Source organism: Scomber scombrus, chromosome 4 (assembly GCF_963691925.1).
Source record: "Scomber scombrus chromosome 4, fScoSco1.1, whole genome shotgun sequence".
NCBI classification, from domain to species: domain Eukaryota; kingdom Metazoa; phylum Chordata; class Actinopteri; order Scombriformes; family Scombridae; genus Scomber; species Scomber scombrus.
Window position 1 is genome coordinate 32,731,787 of NC_084973.1, and position 7,835 is coordinate 32,739,621.

Genomic DNA, 7,835 nt, shown 5'->3' on the forward strand with positions numbered 1-7,835 from the left:
AATAATGTAATCTGTGTTCCTGTGTTTCCCTGTAGAGCTGTGGTGGAAGTATAGTAACAAAAAGACTTTGGTACTAAAAACACTGTAACGTTGAAACATAGAAGATGAAGATTTGACTCATTCAGACGACTGAAGCTTCATATTAGCTTCAGATCAACTTTTAAATCCATGTTTCCACAGAAGGAGGACTGTGGATTTAGTCCTCCATCACTTCCATTGTAAACATTATGAAGGGATCTTCTAATGGTCAGTATGAACAGGAGGAATCATTACAGCAAGAAAAACACTCTTCGTGTTCATTTGAGCTCCTGACTGTTGGTCAACCTTTCCTTTAAGAGCAGTTAAAATGAAGATTAAAGATAAACAACAACAAGCTGCAAACATCTCACAAAAGAAGAAAAATTTGATGACGTCATTTCTGATCCTGCCTGCAAAGCTCTGATTGGCTCGCTCGTTTCTCCAACTGAGGACAGCCGTCACAGATCACAACACCAGACCTGGTTGAACTGTTTAAGATTCAGGAGATGTAGATGGAGAATCAGGTTACTGTGAGAACTTTAGATCATCAATAGTTTTCTAGGATTTGGGGAATAAAGAGTGAGTATTTGTGCACTGCAGAGAAAAATCAGTCTGTTTGTAAGTGACATATAGTAAAGTCCTGTATAGAGCAGGTATGTGTAGTATAGTCAGAGCTATAGGGCCTTCAAAATATGCACATTTAGAATTTGTGCCTGTTAGCTAACACAGTTAACATATCCAGATGTTTTTCTCTCAAGCTCTTTTAAGCTCCTTAATGAGAAATATGGAGAGAATGAGGAGCAGCTGGGATGTAAAGTGTTAAAGGTCCTGAAACCTGTGGATTTATAGATCTCTCCTGCTGCTTTTTACATGCTCGTCACATCTGGGTCAGGAGGCCCCCTGCGTGCCTGCGGCGGCGGTGGGACAGGCGTCTGCATGTCTGCTGTCAGCACGGACACATAAATACCTGGACGTCCAGATGCTGCTGTCACTGTCAGACTGTCTGCAGGTGGAAGACTGAAGAGACGCCAACATGGTCCCACTGAGGTTGGTCGCCTTCGGATGTGAGTATCCTCTCTGCTCCACAGCGACTCATCTCAGATTATTTTTTACTCTTTCTGCTGAAATCTGCAACTTGTGTCCCAAATATGTTCTACAATATGAATCATACTAATTCTCCTTTAGTCTACTACTACTACTACTAGACCACTAAATAACTGCATCTGTTAAAGAAAGCTTGACTGTGTCTCTGAAGTTACAGATAAACATACATTGACTTGTCTGAACTGACTGAACTGGACTTTTAAGTTTAAGGATTAAACCAACATATAGTGGAGCATAATGTCAAGTATATTATATATTTATTGGCATGTTAAAGATACAATGTGATGCTGTAGAACCTACTTGTCTTATTGTTATAAGTCATTAAATAAGTGATCAGACATTATGATTAATGGGAAGATAACTGGGTCCATGCAGCAGGTAAAGGTATCATGCTTTATACACTCATATATTTTTTATTATTCTTTATCTGGGATTTAGTTCAGTTATATATTTATTGTTTTGAATTGTTTCAAGAAGGTGTAGAAGGTCGAGGTTGCATGTTTTTTTCATATTTATTTCCTTACTTTGAGAGGGTTTTTTAATGTATATACTGTTATAATGTATATTGCATGCTTCCCTCTGCAGGAAAATCGCACTAACTCCCTTTGAAATGTAAATGCTTGCAGACTGAAATCCCAAATTAGTGTTTAGGTTGTTTTTTGTTTTCTTTAAACTTTTTTGTCTCCTCTGTCTCTGAATGTGATTAAACTTCTGTTCACATGCTTACTGAGCTCTGTGCTTGACACTGTATTGTATTTGCTGCTGATTGAGTGTTTTAAAAGTTGAAGGTATTAAAGGTTCATCCGATTTTACCATGTTAGTGTAAAGTTTAAGCAGGAAGACAAAGTAAATCTTTTTTAACTTCTAACAAAATATTTAGTATATAATAGATTATTGTCAGTGTACAGGTATATAAAAAGACATTTCTGCTGTCTGAGTGGATCACAAATAGAAAGAACATTTAAATTCAAGTTAAAATCATGCAAACACAAGTTCATACACAGTAATTATTACCTACATATACATAGACAGATGCTGCATGTGTTGCACTTAAAATCCCTCCAGATCTTCTGATTTGAATCATCTTTTTAAAAATGGTTTAAATTGAGCCACAGTCAGTGTTTAATGTTGTGCTTTTTGTCTCTGCTGCTCACATTCTCACTGAGCTTTATGCATAAAAGCTGTTTGATTTGCTGCTGATAAACTCTTCATTAGTTTTGTCAAATTTTGAGGTATTAAGGTTTAATGAGAAGAAGAAAATCTCTCAAACTGATTCAGAACATGTTTGTTTTCCTTCATTTAAACTTTAATGCAGTATTTGTTATTCATCTTTTACAATCTAATAATCAAAGCTCAGTTATTTATCAAAGTTATTTATCTTCTAACATGTTGATATTTTTTGAGTGAAGATATTCAAAACCTGCTTTAATGCACTTTCATGCCAGGTTTCATTTTTGTCAGATTTATTCATGAATTCATAAATGTTTCACTGTTAGTTTATTACAAACTGGTTATTGTTTGGTTTCTTTTCTGGTTAATCTTAAATATCAGGCAGGATTTATATTTTTACTGCAGCTTTAAACTGATTAAAAACTGTGTGTTGTGTTTTCAGTGCTGGCTGCAGCTTGGTATCTCACCCGCGCTGCAGGTAAGTTTAACTAAACTAATAAAAAATGACTCTTATTTCATTTAAAATATTTCTTTCTCAAACTGATAAACCAGATAATTTCACACAAGACTCAAAGAAACACCGACCAGTAAACATGAAGAAAGAATGAAGCTAAAACCTGTAGATTTACACATTGATCGCTTTGTTGCAGCCTTCATCAATATGGTGGTGATGATGATGATGATGATGGTGGTGGTGGTGGTGATGTCATTGCTTGCTGTGTGTGTTTTAACAGAGGGAGAGGTCATCTACGCCTGTTTCAATGACACTGCTGAGATGTCTTGTGGTGAGAAGACAGAAACACATTTATCTTGCTGTCATTATGAGTTCACTGATACTTGAAGTTTCATTTTGCTGCCAATACTTCTCTACTTTTATTTAAGTATTGGAGTATTTTTTTAAATTGTGGTATTACTTCTTTTACTTCAAATCTCTTTCGACACTGGACTTCATTGATTTTTCTTTCTACATTATCATTACACAAAGTTAATAAATGAAAGATTTGACGTGTCTCATCTCTCCGTCCTGCTGCAGAGATGGGCACCAAGATAAACCTGGAGCACATCCTGTATAAGGTCGGTGTGGGGACGAGGTGCGGGGAGGGAAAATCCGAACCGGACGACGGACCGGACACCTACTGCTCCTTCCCCTGGGCCGAGATGGTGGTGGAGGATCTGTAAGGAAACCTGTAAACATGAATGTATCAGACAGACAGAAGAACTCCAGCTGACACTTTATGTATGATCTGTGTTTGTCTCCAGCTGTGGGAACAAGCGGTCCTGTCTGGTCCCCGTTACCGAGAGGGTGTTTGGTGAATATCCCTGTAAGGAGCAGACCAGGTACCTGGAGGTCTCCTATACCTGCGCCAAACCACCTACCCTGCCTCCACCCCCACCTCCAGCCCCAACCAAACCTGACTGTACGTACACACACACACACACACACACACACACACACACACACACACACACACACACACACACACACACACGGACACACACACACACACACATACACACACATGCATTAATGTCAGGATCATGAGGATTTTCTTCTGATCCTGATGTGTCTTTAACCCTTTGTAGGTCTGCTCAACCATTTGGTAGAGGTCACTTTGTGTCATGATATCTGGTCAAAACCAAAATCTATTGAACCCATTTAACTTTTTTGGGTCAATCTTTACCACTTGTATGAGGTATGTAATGCACAGACAGACCATCAGATAGTGTTAAGGTTGCTATAGATACAGGTTGTTCTATGGTTGCTATAGATACAGGTTGTTCTATGGTTGCTATAGATACAGGATGAGCTTTAGTGTATAAACGAAGAATAACACAAATCACTGCTGACATCAGAGATCCTGCTGGATACATTTTTGAAGCTGACTTTCATTTTTTCATCTTGTACACAAACAGAATGAGTCTCTAACATGTTTTAATAAAAAGTTTAGAAAAAATGAGGTGTTAATGAGGTCTGTAGAGGTCTGTAAAACATCACATTTAGGCTCAATGAGAAAATGGCCTCAAAAAAACTCTCTTGGTGTGACCTACAAAGGGTTAAAAGCTTCTTTCAGACCCTTTACACTAACCTGTGGTACTTTAACATGTCGATCTCACGTCTGCATAATCACCTGGGTCACTTTTACATAAAGTCATCATGGCAATTTGACCTAAAACATTTCTGTAACACTTTGAACTCGTCACAGGTCTGAACAGAAATGTAGCAGCACAAGTTCAAACATGCAGAGAGAGAAAAATGTCCCTCCAAAACATCAAATGTATCAGTTATCATCACACATGCACAAAATTAGATGAATAAACTATGAAACACTGTGAAAAAGCCAAGTTGAAGGCGATTTCTACATATCAGATTAGTCCAGATGAACCAGTTTTTCCCTCACCGAGTGAATCACAACCACAGTAATAATCAGACCAGCTCTATATTTTCAATTTATGAAACAGGAAGCAGAATTTACTCTCTAAAGTATTATACATGTCCTGTCTGTCATGTCTGTATAATTTAAAGATCTCTACTCTGAATGACAAAAACGAATCACTTTAAACAGACGCTGAGCTGAGTGGCTGCATAAAGGACCAGTAGAAGATAAATAAGGAGTTTTTAACTGGAAATCATACAAAGATATTCCAGTAGAGACTCAGAATATGAACATAGAGCTGGAAATGTGCAAAATATCTATAGTAATACTCAATTAAATCAGTTTTCAGCAGAGGAGTTTTACTTTAAGACAACTTCTTGTGTATATAGTATTTAGTATAATAATATAAGAGTAGTATCTGCATCAAGGCTGGATTAATACTGCCAATGTTTGTGCTACAATTTTAATCTTATTCTGACTGGATAACACTGTGGAAACCTTGTAACTCTATATTTAGTTTTGGTGAGACGACTATAATAATCAACATCAAGAGAAAGGGAAAAGCCTTTTGTCGTTGCTGTGGAGCTTGATACTAAAACAAAAGTGCCCACATTTTTTCTCTCATTATTGAGGGGCCCCATCTCTATTCGAGGGGCCCCAGGCACTTTCCCAGATTACCCATATGAGAGATCCAGGCCATGTCAGTGTGGATCTGCTGAGACAGGAAGCTTTAGAGAGGAGTCACACAGCTTCTCTTCATCTCCAGTTACTAAATACTGACGTTCAGCAGCAGCACCTGAGAGTCTGAATCACCTGTAAAATGTCACTGAAAGAGAAGAACTCAACCCTCTCTTTGGGACTGGGTGACTGGCTCTTATGTAGGAGGGTGGAGCTGTTGGAGGAGGCCTTTTACATGTCTGTAGGCTATAGTCTGTTCATGAGAGCAGTAGAAGTCCTGCTGTTTTTACAGTTTCTGAAACTTGTAGAATAAGCTGCAGGAGAAAACCATAAACGTTCAGTCCCGACCACATCCTGCTCATGACACACATTCAGAAACTCTTCAACAGTAAAGTTATGACTGTGCTCCATCTAGTGGTAAAAATCAGAACTGACATATTTCCTCATGAGCACAAATCATTTCAAAATATGTTGTTTATGTTGCTGTGTTTTGTTTTTCTCTCTAAATTTGAGGATCCTGACCCTCATGTCTCATTCTGTGTCTCTGCAGGTGAAGACAAAGCAGCTGATGAAGCCTGAGGTTCAACATTAGGCGTTTTAAAACTTTATTGTTCACTGCTGTGGACAGAACAGCAGGAAGACACGTCACCTGCGGCTCTGACGTCAGACCGGTCAGACGAGTTAATAACATCGTTCATTTAACATCTGAAGATTAACATTAACTTTATAAAACTCATGTTTGTGTGTTTCTGGAGTGTTTGAATTCATGTTAATGAGTCAACCTGAGAAATCTGTGAGATTATTTAGTCAAGAAACTGTCTCGACTGATTTTAAGTCAATAAAATAAGATTTCTCACACATTGTTGAAGTTTTCTTTATATCTATTTCTCAATATTATGAAAATGAATGACTTCATTAATATTGAAGACAAGATAGATTTATCTGTGTCTTTACTCCTTTCACTTCATCACCGACAAGATTAACCTTAAACTTTTATTTATTGTTAATTTATTCACATTTACTGGCGTTTAGTTGCAGTTTGAAAATAAATCCACCAGAGGGCGATGTGAGTCCACCAGAAATCATTAATACTGTAGCGGCTGTTTGTCAATAATCAAAATTAATTAAACAAATATAACGTATCCAAGTAAAAGTACTGCATTATTATGAGTGATGTAGTATGCAGTATTACAGTAAAAGTACTGTATTATTATGAGTGATGTAGTATGCAGTATTACAGTAAAAGTACTGCAGTATTATGAGTGATGTAGTATGCAGTATTACAGTAAAAGTACTGCAGTATTATGAGCGATGTAGTATGCAGTATTACAGTAAAAGTACTGTAGTATTATGAGTGATGCAGTATGTAGTATTACAGTAAAAGTACTGCAGTATTATAGTGATGTAGTATGCAGTATTACAGTAAAGTACTGCAGTATTATGAGTGATGTAGTATGCAGTATTACAGTAAAGTACTGCAGTATTATGAGTGATGTAGTATGCAGTATTACAGTAAAAGTAGTGGTTTGGTCCCTCTGACTGATATATTATTATATATGACATCATTAGATTATTAATAGTGAAGCATCAGTGTTAGAGCAGCATGTTACTGTTGTAGCTGCTGGAGGTGGAGCTAGTTTACACTACTTTATATACAGTTAGCTAGTTTAGTCCAGTGATTCCCAACCTAAGGGTGGGGCCCCTCCAAAGGGTCAGCAGATAAATGTGAGGGGTGCTGAGATGATTAATGGGAGAGAAAAAAAGAACAAACTAAGTTCTGATACATAAATGTGTTTTCAGTTTTTGGACTTTTTCTCTAATCATTGATTTTTGCTAAAGCGAAGCAGCAACTGGATTTAGCTGAAGAGGAAGGAAATAGGCCGCCTGACAAGCAAGAGGGGGAAAGCGGAGTGAGCGCACTTAGGACGCCAGGTGTCGCTGTTGAACCCTCTGGAGGTGTCGGTCTCCCAATGAAACACCAATGAAGTAGGGAACACACCTGATGCTCAGATAAAGTGATTACCTCTATCTCCACTCAGGACATCAACAAAGTGCCGATTAAACTTTGGATTGTAATATCAAGTCCTGCGAGCTCAATAAATTGATTTTCAAGATCAAGAAGTATCAAATAAGTATCAAAGAAGTATCAAAGAAGTATCAAAGAATTAAAAGTACTCATTTTATAGAAAATCAGGGTAAATACCAGTCAGCCAGATTTTCTGCAAAATGTGTACTTTAGCCTACTATTCAGCTTTTAATATCTATGCGCGTCTGCTTACGATAATAGGATTTAAAATGCACGATTTTACTTGTAATTGTGTGTTTTTTACATTGTGGTGTTGACACGTAATCATAACCTAAGTAAAGCTCAGAGTACTTCTTCCACCACTACAGGTCAGCAGAGACTGTAATATGTGCCCTGAACATGATCATGGAGCCTCAGACTGAGTTTCGTTGAACTAGCTTCAGTTATTGATGAAATGAAAGTGA

At 37.6% G+C, this 7,835-nt stretch overlaps 1 protein-coding gene across 1 annotated transcript in view; it reads right to left on the bottom strand.

The window, feature by feature from the left end:
• The window catches only part of LOC133979436 (uncharacterized), a 1,726,912-nt gene that overhangs the window by 353,332 nt on the left and 1,365,745 nt on the right, over nucleotides 1–7,835 (bottom strand). The gene's annotated exons all lie outside the window — the stretch shown is intronic.